Here is a 12,473-nt window from a genome sequence, read left to right as displayed (position 1 = left end):
ATGGGTCAGAAAAAGCTGGTAAGGTTAGAGGACAAATATTGTTATCGTGTAGATTAGCAATTTGGAGATTTGTGCTAAAATCCTTGCTTTGCTGTTAACGTAAATTTACGAAGTTTTTGTTCTTCAAGTGATGCTCATTTTGATTCCATGCTATGTGTGTGTATGTGTCCACATTCACAGTCAAGATTTTTCCTTTAGTGGCTTCAGTTGGGTTGGCAGTAGCACCCTCTAGAGCAGGGGCGAGCAGACTTTTTAGGTCAGGCCCCCCTTTTTGGCCCTGCAGTTAGCCTCCCTCCTCCCCAACCTGCGGGAGGACCACAGAAAGGGATGTGGGTGGGTGAATGGCACGCTTGGGAAGATGGTGCTGGCAGGCTCCAGGGAGTGCCCTGAGGCGGGAGGGGTGCACAGGGGAAGACGGTACCTCACCAAGACAGATACTTGCCAGCTGTCCCCAGTGCTTGTCTCAGTGCCCACCGGCGGGGGGTCGTTCCCTTGGTGATGGCCGCGCGGGAGGAACCAGAGGGCTGGCGATGCAGTTGAAGTTGGTGGCAGGGGAGGAGGGGAATGAGAAGCTGATTGCACTGCACCCCCCTTACAAAATGTTGCTCCCCCCACTTTCCACACTCCTGCTCTAGAGCAGAAGTAAGCAAACTTCTTTGTCGGGTTCCACTTTTTGTTCCTGCAGTTAGCAGAGCCCCCCAAACCTGTCTAAGGTAATCCAATCTGATGGAAATTTCAATTATGTTCATATGAAAAAATTTCAATTATGTTCATATGAAAAAATCCAACTTTTGGCATGTGTAAGAAAAGAAGTGTGTAAAATGTAAAAACTTTATTAATTGGTATATAAATGTTGAATATACATATATAAAAATGAATATGCAGCACCTCATTAGCATAACGGCAGCTGCAGCGCTTAGAAAGTGCTGCTTTTGATCACACTCTGCTTGTCTACAGGAGGTCCTTTTCAAAAGGACCCCACACACTTCAAAATCCTCTTTTTCCTACAACTAAATAGGCTGCCATATTCATTGCAGCACCTCATTAGCAGATCTCCAAGTGTCTCAATACCATCCCCCTTCAGAAAGGGAGGTGCTAGTGTAGACATAGCCATAGTGATGTATGAGCGTGACACTCCAGAGAGTGCCACTGCTGACCCTATGGATACCTCTAAGGCAGAAATTTCCAGCAGTGCCCGTGGGTTCATGTGCACCTAGAATTGAATGGACATGAGCAATGTTTCTCTAAGAACAACAATTACAAAAGGAGGTAACCTTTTTACTCTACAGCAACTACTTTTAGGTTGGCAATTAAGGCTTCAGACTCCTGCTCTGTTTTTCCTCAGCTGGGGGGGGTTGGTTGCTTTCTTTGACTGAGGCTTCCTCTTACTCATTTCTATTTCAGTCCTCTGTCTTATTCTTAAAATTTGATCTCTAATATTCTGCAGTAGCATTAGGTTCCTGGCCACACAACCTTTTAAATACTAATTGACACATAAAAGAAGTCTTGTTCTTGCCAATGGCCATGCATTCCATTGACTAACACCACCAGTATTCTGCCATTCTAATCCTCACTTAGGACCTCCTTATGAGCAAGACAGAAGGGTCACAGAAACCTATCTGGTTGGGAACTCATGAATATGGGAATTTTTACTGTTTCAATCCATTGTTGTAAGGATGCCTTGATCCTTGTGTTGCTAACGTCTGTGTTTTGGAAAGGCACAGTACTGCCTCTTTTATATTTTTGGGAAAAGTCTATTCTGTAGAATGTGATGCCTCTAAAGCTTCTCTAAAAGGAACCAAAAAGTTAAGTTCACCTGATCTCAAACTGCTTGATTCAAGAACCTGTGCTGGTTTAGGACTTTCTTCTATGAAAGTCACCAGGTACAGATCCATTAACCAACAGAACTGAAAAGGGCACTGCATGTAGTTCTAGCAATTTCAAGGAGCCATGTGGCAAAAAAGAAGCATTCCACAAAGGTTCCTGCCATCATGGCACTGAGTTGCTCAGATTACTTATGCATTGTGTTTATATATTTTGTTTTCATAGTTTTTAAATGTATTGAACATCTCTCTGACTCACAGCAGTGGTCCCAAAGTAGGACCCACCAGAGATGCTCCTGTTCCAGAATATCTCCACATAGCTGCCCCGGTCACAATCTGAATCGTCCATCAGATCCTGAAACTCTCAGTACCTATACAATCTATGGCACTGTGAGTCTCAGCATTGATCAGACTCTGCCAGTTGCTCCTGGGAGTATGTCATGCACTGGCATTGTACCCCACCTCGACACTGCTCTTCTCGGTGCCAGTTATCATTGGAGCACAGTACTTTTCCAAGGAGACATGACTTCCCAAGTCAGTCCAGCCCTGTGTTGATGCTCGACATTGATCATGGTCTTGATGCTGGTCACTGTGCCAACGCCAAAATTTATCTTGCAACCGATCATCATACCACTCACCATCTTAGCTTTGCTCTCACTGCTGGTCAAGGTTGTCTTCCTGGGGACAGCCTCAGGTCAATGCTACCCAGCTTGGACTCTTCCCCAACCCCAGCCCTCGGACTTCTTGTGCAGCATTGCCATCATCATGTTCTGCAGAAGTATCTGCGATTTTGAGATGCTTAACATTAACAGTTCCCAGGTCCTCCAAAGATGCTAGGATTCCACAGTGGGCCCTCCAGGGGCAATTTTAGACCCCATGGGCCTACCAGCAACCCCAGAGCGTGTTGCCACTCAATCCTCATCAGGCTGTCCATGAATCCCCTGACCTGGAGGTGAGGAATAGTCATCCCCCTGGTCCAAAGTAAGTTGCCACATTCTCAACTCCACCTGGCCGTCGTGAGCCACCCCATGCTCCTGACCAGCCACAGCCAGAAGAGGCTCAGGACCCAGATCTGCCTTTTGATTTCCTTCTCCTCAAATGCGGTGGTGGCAGGTGCAATGGTCACTGGACCACATCCATGGACTATAGAGCTCTGCAGGATCTCGTTGGATGGGTAGCCCTTAGCTACTGCCTCTGTTTCCAGATTGAGACTGGGCAGGACCTGATGGTGGACTCTCCAGCTCCAGAGGGTCTGTCCAGGGTGTCTCTCTATTTATGAAGATCATTCAGTGTACAGCCAAGACCATCTGGCAGACTCTGGCCTCGTTTTCCCTAGAGCAAGGGGGGTGGAATGGAAATACTATGTCCCTGTTAAGAAATTTGAGTTCCTGTTTATCCGCTTTTGGCCATGTTCCCTAGTGGTAGAGGTGGTAAAGGAGAAAGACAGGGTCACCAGGCCCCAGCACCCAAATCGAGAAATACTGAGGGCTTATATATACTAAGTGTAAGATCAACCCAGTCAGGGTTGATCTTCTGGAGCTTATTTTGTGTGTCTGGTGAAGCCTAAGGTCTTTGATTTGTTTGGACACAAAGTTTATTCCACTGGAGGAGTAAAGCTCAGAATAGCTAATCAGCAGGCTATCCTGAGCAGGTATGATTACAATCCCTGGGCTTTACTCCTTAAACATAAGGAATTCCTGCCTCAGGAATCACAGGACGAGTTCACAGTCCTGGTCCAGTCTTGAAAGATTGTAGATAGAACCTCTCTCCAGGTGTCACTGGACAGGGCTGACTCCTCTTCCCATATCCGTTTGTTGGGGATTGTGATGCCTGTCTGAAGCCCTCTGGCCTTCTCCTAGAAGTCTTGTAAGTAATACTGGACATTCCTTTTGAGGGAGCTGGCCTCTGCCAAACAGACACTCACATCTGCATAGCTGGAGGATTCAAGAAACACCATGAAATCCTTAGGCATGTATTCTCTGGCCACACAAAAGAAAGCCTTCATCCCACAGTTGTCCAAGTGATCCTTCCTTCCTAGGCACAATCTGATTTTTCTCAATGCCATTCAAGGTGCTCCAGGAGAAAGTCATCCATCTCCAGTCAGGCCAGTCCCAGGGCCAAACGAAGGCTTTCTTAGGAGCTTAGCAAGCCTTTTGAAGGTGTGCCTGAGGACAGTATATCAACAAGTTGGAATTCTTCCCCACCATTTCTGAATCAATTTTCCTATTTTCACCATGCCTGGGTCTGTATCACCTTGGACCATTGGGTCCTCAGCACAGTGGGGATGGTCAGCTACCTCATGACCCTCCTGCTCATCCATTTTCAGGCACCCCTATCACAAGCAGCTGCTTCTTCAGGAGGCACAAGTGCTCCTGACCTTGTGTGTAGTGAAGGAGGTTCCTCAGAAATTCAGAGGTAGGGGTTTCTCTTGCTGCTGGTTCCTCATCCGAACGACAAAGGAAAGCCTCAGGCCAATTCTAGGCCTGAGTAGACTCAACAAGTTTGTCCACAGCTACAAGTTCCATATCATCTTTCAGAGGGGATGGTGGAGTCCTCTATTTGAAGAACGCTTACTTCCATCAGACCTTCTCAGAGGAAGTACCTGTGCTTCACAGTGCAGGATGCTTTCTTCCAGTTCACAGCCCTCCTGTTTGGCCTATCTGCAGCACCCAATATGTCTACCAAATGGTGGCAACTTTCCTTTGTTGCCCAGGGATCCATGTCTACCCTTATCTGAGTGACTGGCTCCTAAGAAAAGCTGATCCTGCCAGTAGGTGCAGGGTCAAGTACACTTTACCAGAGCCACACTCACATGATTGGGCCTGCTACTCAACCTCAACAAATCTACTCATTTTCTCATGCAGTGTATCAAGTTGATAGGGGCACCCAGGCAAGCCTATTGGAGCAGCACCTCACCACAGTAACTTGCCTGATTTGGTCACTCAGATTTCCCCACCCCACAGCCAAAGTACGCTTCAAGCTAGTAGTTTATATGGTGGCCTGCACATATGTCATGCCATCTGCCAGGCTTCATCTTCAACCATCATTGGTATGCCATCTACACTGCGGTTGCATTAACATGGTGTTGACACTTCCCCATGGGGTTACCCATATGCTCCATTGGTTGCTCAACCCACAGTCAGTTACCACTGGAGTCTTGTTTCACACCACAAATATCAAAACTAAATGCTTTCTTTGACTAAATGTGAAAATGTTCAGTTTGAGTTATTGTCAAAAGCAATACAGGAATATATTAAAAAGTGCTCAGGGGCACAGGGGAAAATCAGTGATTAAAGTATTCTTCTGGGATGTGGAGAACTTGGGTTGAGTCCCCTCCTTTTGCTACTCCTGCTCCCTGCTATGGAGGGGTTTGAACTTGTCTGGGTTAGAGTCATCCTCACTTGCTCTTCCTGGCCCAATTGATTATACGTCATTTTCATGAATGATAATGAATGCACATTGGGCCAAAGTGTATGAGACGGACTAACCTGTAGAGCCTAGGCATTTACACAGAATGCAAGAGAACGTAGTTCAAGTCCCTAATCAAAGGACATCCAAGGATTATTTTTTACAAAGCAAAACCATTTGCAGAAAGGAGTTTAGGAATCATAGTGGACAATAAGCTAAATATGAGTTACCAGTATAACGCACTCTTGCAAAAAAAGCAAAACATCATTCTGGGATGTATTAACAGGAGTGTTGTAAGAAAGAGGCAAGATGTAATTCTACTCTGCGCTATTAGGCCTCAACTGGAATACAGTGTTCAGTTCTGGGTGCCACATTTTAGGAAAGATGTGGACAAATTGGAGATGGTCCTCAGAAGAGCAATAAAAATTAACAAGAAGTCCTGTGGCACCTTATAGACTAACAGATATTTTGGAGCATAAGCTTTCGTGGACAAAGACCCACTTCCCATGCAAGCTTATGCTCCAAAATATCTGTTACTGTATAAGGTGCCACAGGACTTCTTGTTGTTCTTGAAGATACAGGCTAACATGGCTACCTCTCTGATAAAGATTATTAAAGGTCCAGAAAACATGACCTGTGAGGGAATGTTGAAAGAACTGGGTTGTTTAGTTTGGAAAAGTAGACTGAGTGTGTATGTGATAACAGCTTGCAAGTGCCTAAAAGATTGTTGCAAGGAAGAAGGATGAAAATTGTTCTCCTTGATCTCTGATGATAGGACAAGAAGCAATGGGTTTAGGTTAAACATTAGAAAAAACTTCCTGATGGTCAGGGTGGTTAAGCACTGGAATAAATTGGCTGGAGATGATGTGGAATCTCCACCTTTGGAGATTTTTAAGAGCAGGGTAGACAAACACTTGTCAAAGATGTTCTGTAGTTCCTGTCATGAGCACAGGGTAGCAGACTTGATGACCTCTTGAAGTTCCTTCCAGTTCTAGTACAGGTTGAACCTCACTAATCAGGAACTCTCTCATCTGGCAACATCTGTAATCCTTCATGATTTTAGTTAGCCGGACGACCACTTAGCATGTGTGCGCCCGTTTCCCATGGTCCCATAAAGATTGCTTATATCCACCAGTCCTGGCCCTCAGTGTTTTGTGCTGTTATTTAGCTGTAATTTATCCCTACATATCTTCTAAGAACCCAGTAAGCAGTGGAAGTGTTGGTAATGCTGCTAGACCAGTATTTCTCAACTAGGGGTATTGTACCCTTGCGAGTACTCAGAGGTCTTTCAGGGAATAAATCAACTCATATAGATATTTGCCTAGTTTTACAACAGGCTACATAAAAAACACTAGTAAAGTTATTACAATCTAAAAGTTCATTCAGACAGTGACTTGTTTCTATTTCTTCCTGTGCCTTATGCTGCAATGTGAGTACAATATTCCTATTTCAATTCATTTATTTGATAATAAGACAGTAGAAAGTCAGCAAGCTTTCAGTATTAGTGTTCTGTGGTATTTTTGCATGATTATGTAAGTAAATAGTTTTTAAGTGAGGTGTAACTTGGCGGTATGCAAAATAAATATGACTCCTGAAAAGGGTACGGTAATCTGGAAAGGTCAAAATACACTTGTTTCAAGATCTCAGAGTACTTTAGGACAATGTTTCTCCACCAATGGTACATGTATTCTTAAGGTTATGCCAGAGAGGTCTAGGTTTTTTTTTTTTTTTTATTTTTTTTTTTTTTAAAGGAGTACATTATTTAAAAAAAAAAAATTAAAAAGGTTAAGGAACACTGTGCTAGACAATGTTGACCTCCCATGGTCCAGTAAATTCTCTTATCTAGCACTGGTCAGGTCCTGAGGGTGCCTGATTAGAGAGAACCACCCATACTACCTCTTGGCCCAGTGAGTACGACTATGTTCTCCACTGTGGATGACCCAATTTCAAATCAATTAGTTAGTTGGTGGTGTTTGCTCTTCTGAGTGGTTACTATCTGCGATGATCTCACAACTGACCCTTAATACGCACTTTTTCAGATTCCTTATTATCTGGGTTTCTGAATTAGCTAGGGAACTTGAGGGATGGTTGCAGTTACTCTGTCTTTTACACCCTTAAAGCCACGTCTACACCTGCCGGCTACTTCGAAGTAGCCGCGCCAACTTCGAAATAGCACCCGCCACGTCTACATGTGGCGAGCGCTATTTCGAAGTTGAAATTGACGTAAGGCGGCGAGACGTCGAAGTCGCTATCCCCATCAGGAGATGGGAATAGTGCCCTACTTTGATGTTGAGCGTCGAAGTAGGGCACGTGTAGCTGATCCGTGTCCCACAACATCGAAATAGTGGGGTCCGCCATGGCGGCCATCAGCTGAGGGGTTGAGAGATGCTCTCTCCAGCCCCTGAGCTCTATGGTCGCCGCGTGCAGCGGCCCCTTAAAGCTCCCTGCCCACTGCGTTCCTGTGCAGGAAGCTGAGAGCACGTGCAGGTGGCAACACTGATACGCAGCCTGTCTGCACGCCTCCCTGCAGCCCCAAGCCACCACCCCGCTGCGATGGCCGCCCTCCAGCCTCCTAAGTGCCCCCAGGGCACACACCCCCCCCCAAGGGGAGCCAGGGCTCACAGCCTGGCAGCCAGCCTGGCAAAAGGCAGCAGGGCCTCTCCTGGACGGAGGCCAAGATCCGGGACCTGCTGGGGCTCTGGAGCGAGGAGGAGGTGCTCCAGGTAATGGGGAGCAAGAGGCGGAACGCGGATGTGTTCGCGCAGCTGGCCAAGGGCCTGGCTGCCCGGGGTCACCCTGCCCGCACTCCTGACTACGTCAGGAGTAAGGTGAAGGAGTTGCGGCAGGGTTATGCCTGGGCCTGGGATGTGGCCAGCCGATCTGGGGCCGCCCCCGCCACTTGCCCCTTTCACAGGGATCTCAGGTCCATCCTGGGCTCCCGGTACACCTCCTCCCCACCGGCCACTCTTGACACCACGGATGACGAGCCCCAGCAGGCCCCGGAGGCAGAGACCGCCCCGGAGGCAAGCCCCGCACCCCAGGGGCCCCCCCAGGAGCCCACCCTTGGGATGCCAGAGGAGGAGGAGGGGGAATCCTCCTCCAGCGACGGGGGGCTGCACATCATCCTGCCATCCTGGAGCTCCAGCAGGGCATCCGCCCAGAGGGTGTCCCCCGGCCGTGGGAGCGGACCGTCAGGTATGTACCCCCCCGGTGCACACCCCCAGGGTTAAGGGGCGGGGACAAGAGACATGACCAGGGCCCTCCACATGCCCAGATGACCGTGGCCCCAAGCACAGCAGTGGCATGTCCCTCAGAAGAGTGCATCAGCCCCTGCCCCCACAGCAGGACAGTGCCATGCCCCATCCCTGGGGTTGGGGGGAGCGGAACCTAGGGTCCCCCAGGGAGAAGGGGGTGGGACACCCATCAGCAGCAGCAGCATCTCCCGGTGACGGGGATGGGGAACCAGCAGCAGAGGGATGGGGGGGACAAGGGCTATGGCTCGGGGCCCACGCTAACGGCTGTCTCCGCTCTTCTTCCCACCTTGTGTTCCGCAGCTGCACCATCGGAGGGCCCGGAGAGCGCCAGCGAGGTCTCAGTGGTCCCGGAGAGCCCACCGGGGCCATCGCTGCAGGCCGGCTCCTCGACGGAGCACCAACCAGCCCCAGGATGGGGCCGACGGCGGAGCCACCACCACCCGAGGACGGCCAGAGACCCCCAGCTGCTCACGACGCTCCAGCATCAGCTGGAGGTGTTGGAGCAGTGCCTGTGGGTGGACGAGCGGCAGCTGGAGCTCCAGGCGCGAGCGCTGGCCTGGCGCCAGCAGGCATGGGGGGCCTTTATGCGCACGTTCGAGCGCATAGCGGAATACCTGGCCCCCCATGCCGTGCTGCCCGCCACTCCGACTGCTGTCCGCCACCCTGGGGCCTGCTGACACCTGCTGGCCGTACCTGCTGGTTCGCCTGGCCCCCAGCCAACCTCGGCCAGGGCTCAGGCTCAGGCGAGGGTCGCGCCCGCCAACCCTGGGCGCTGGACAGTAGAGGGGTGCGGGGCCCAGGACGTGGCCCCCCCTCCCCCCTTTGTACATATCCCCCCAGGTATATTTGTATATAGTTTGTGTTACACCCCTGTTCTGTTATATGGTACCTGCCCCCCATGTAAACAGTTCCCCCCTTTTGTTCTGCTCTCTCTCTCTCTCTATATATAGATATATATATATATATACATATTTTTGTTGTATGAATAATAAGAGAAATCACCGGTTTTTGGTTTCAAAAACAACAGCTCCATTTTTATTTGCAAGAAAAGTGGGGGGGTTGTGTGCTCTTGGTTGCTCTGTGGTGTGGGTGTGGGGGCAGGGAGTGTTGTGGAGGATGTAGGGGTGCAGTGGGGGGCCTGCCAGCATTCACCCTGTGGCCTGGTCGAAATGGGCCCACAGGGCCTCTCGGACCCGGATCCCCTCGGGGTCCACCTGGCAACTGGGGGCAGTGGGTGGCTGCACGTCAACCCTGCCAGCCTCCACAGCCCAGCCCTGGAAGAATGCCTCCCCTTTCCTCTCAACCAGGTTGTAGAGTGCGCTGCACGCACCCACAACATAAGAACATAAGAATGGCCATACTGGGTCAGACCAAAGGTCCATCCAGCCCAGCATCCCATCTGCCGACGGTGGCCAATGCCAGGTGCCCCAGAGAAGGAGAACAGAAGACAATGATCAAGTGATTTATCTCCTGCCATCCATCTCTTGCCCTTGTTCTGAAGGCTAGGGGCACCATACTTTATCCCTGGCTAATAGCCATTTATGGACCTAACCTGCAAAAATTTATCAAGCTCTTTTTTAAACCCTAATAGAGTCCTGGCCTTCACAGCCTCCTCGGGCAAGGAGTTCCACAGGTTGACTGTGCGCTGTGTGAAGAAAAATTTCCTTTTATTAGTTTTGAACCTACTACCCATCAATTTCATTTGGTGTCCCCTAGTTCTTGTATTATGGGAAAAGGTAAATAATTTTTCTATATTCACTTTCTCCACACCATTCATGATTTTATATACCTCTATCATATCGCCCCTCAATCGCCTCTTTTCCAAACTGAAAAGTCCCAGTCTCTCTAGCCTCTCCCCATATGGGACCCGTTCCAAGCCCCTAATCATCTTAGTTGCCCTTTTCTGAACCTTTTCTAATGCCAATATATCTTTTTTGAGGTGAGGAGACCACATCTGCACGCAGTACTCAAGATGTGGGCGTACCATAGTTTTATATAGGGGAAGTATGATATCTTTTGTCTTATCATCTATCCCTTTTTTAATAATTCCTAACATCCTATTTGCCTTACTAACTGCCGCTGCACACTGCGTGGATGTCTTCAGAGAACTATCCACTATAACTCCAAGATCCCTTTCCTGATCTGTCGTAGCTAAATTTGACCCCATCATGTAGTACGTGTAATTTGGGTTATTTTATCCAACATGCATTACCTTACACTTACCCACATTAAATTTCATTTGCCATTTTGCTGCCCAATCACTCAGTTTGCTGAGATCTTTTTGTAGTTCTTCACAATCCCTTTTGGTTTTGACTGTCCTGAACAACTTGGTGTCATCTGCAAACTTGGCCACCTCACTGCTTACCTCATTTTCTAGATCATTGATGAACAAGTTGAACAGGATCGGTCCCAGGACTGACCCCTGGGGAACACCACTAGTTACCCTCCTCCATTGTGAAAATTTACCATTTATTCCCACCCTTTGTTTTCTGTCTTTTAACCAATTCCCGATCCATGAAAGGATCTTTCCTCCTATCCCATGACCACCTAATTTACATAAAAGCCTTTGGTGTGGGACCGTGTCAAAGGCTTTCTGGAAATCTAGGTATATTATGTCCACTGGGTGCCCCTTGTCCGCATGTTTATTAACCCCTTCAAAGAATTCTAATAGATTAGTTAGACACGACTTCCCCCTGCAGAAACCATGCTGACTTTTGCCCAACAATTCGTGCTCTTCTACGTGCCTTGCAATTTTATTCTTTACTAGTGTTTCTACTAATTTGCCTGGTACTGATGTTAAACTTATCGGTCTATAATTGCCAGGGTCTCCTCTAGAGCCTTTTTTAAATATTGGTGTTATATTGGCAGTCTTCCAGTCATTTGGTACCAAAGTGGATTTAAAGGATAGGTTACAAACCACTGTTAATAACTCCGCAATTTCACATTTGAGTTCTTTCAGAACCCTTGGGTGAATGCCGTCTGGTCCTGGAGACTTGTTACTATTCAGCTTATCAATTAACTCCAAAACCTCCTCTAATGTCACTTCAATCTGAGTGAGTTCCTCAGATTTGTCACCTAAAAAGGCTGGCTCAAATTTAGGAACCTCTGTAACATCCTCAGCCGTGAAGACTGAAGCAAAGAAATCATTTAATCGCTCCGCAATGGCACTGTCTTCCTTGATCGCTCCTTTTATATCTTTATCGTCCAAGGGCCCCACTGCTTTTTTAGCGGGCTTCCTGCTTCTAATGTATTTAAAAAACATTTTACTATCGTTTTTTGAATTTTTGGCTAGCTGTTCCTCAAAATCTTTTTTGGCTTTTCTTACTACATTATGACACTTAATTTGGGAGTGTTTATGTTCCTTTCTATTTTCCTCACTAGGATTTGACTTCCACTTTTTAAAAGCTGCCCTTTTCTCTCTCACTGCCTTTTTAACATGGCTGTTTAGCCATGGTGGTTCTTTGTTAGGTCTCTTACTGTGTTTTTTTATTTGGGGTATACATTTAAGTTGGAACTCTAGTATGGTGTCTTTAAACAGTTTCCATGCAGCTTCCAGGGATTTTAGTTTAATTACTCTACCTTTTAGTTTCTGTTTAACTAGCTTCCTCATTTTAGTGTAATTCCCCTTTTTGAAATTAAATGCCAGAGTGTTTGACCGCTGCGGTGTTCTTCCCAACACAGGAATATTAAAAGTTATTATATTGTGGTCACTATTTCCAAGCGGTCCAGTAACAGTTACCTCTTGGACCAGATCCTGCGTTCCAGTCAAGACTAGATCGAGAATTGACTCTCCCCTTGTGGGTTCCTTTACTAGCTGCTCCAAGAAGCAGTCATTTAAGGCCTCAAGAAATTTAATCTCTGAATCCCGTCCTGAGGTGACATGCACCCAATCAATATGGGGATAATTGAAATCTCCTATTATTACTGTGTTTTTTATTTTGATAGCCTCTCTAATCTCCCTTAACATTTCAGCATCACTATCACTGTC

The 12,473-nt window shown here is 47.5% G+C and overlaps 1 protein-coding gene across 3 annotated transcripts in view; it reads left to right on the top strand.

Moving 5' to 3' along the window:
* The window catches only part of GCNA (germ cell nuclear acidic peptidase), a 97,459-nt gene that overhangs the window by 43,474 nt on the left and 41,512 nt on the right, over positions 1-12,473 (top strand). The window lies entirely within an intron of this gene.

This window comes from Carettochelys insculpta, chromosome 13, assembly GCF_033958435.1.
Source record: "Carettochelys insculpta isolate YL-2023 chromosome 13, ASM3395843v1, whole genome shotgun sequence".
NCBI lineage: Eukaryota > Metazoa > Chordata > Testudines > Carettochelyidae > Carettochelys > Carettochelys insculpta.
Note: the sequence above shows the minus strand (reverse complement) of the source record. Positions and strands in the feature narration are given on the sequence as shown.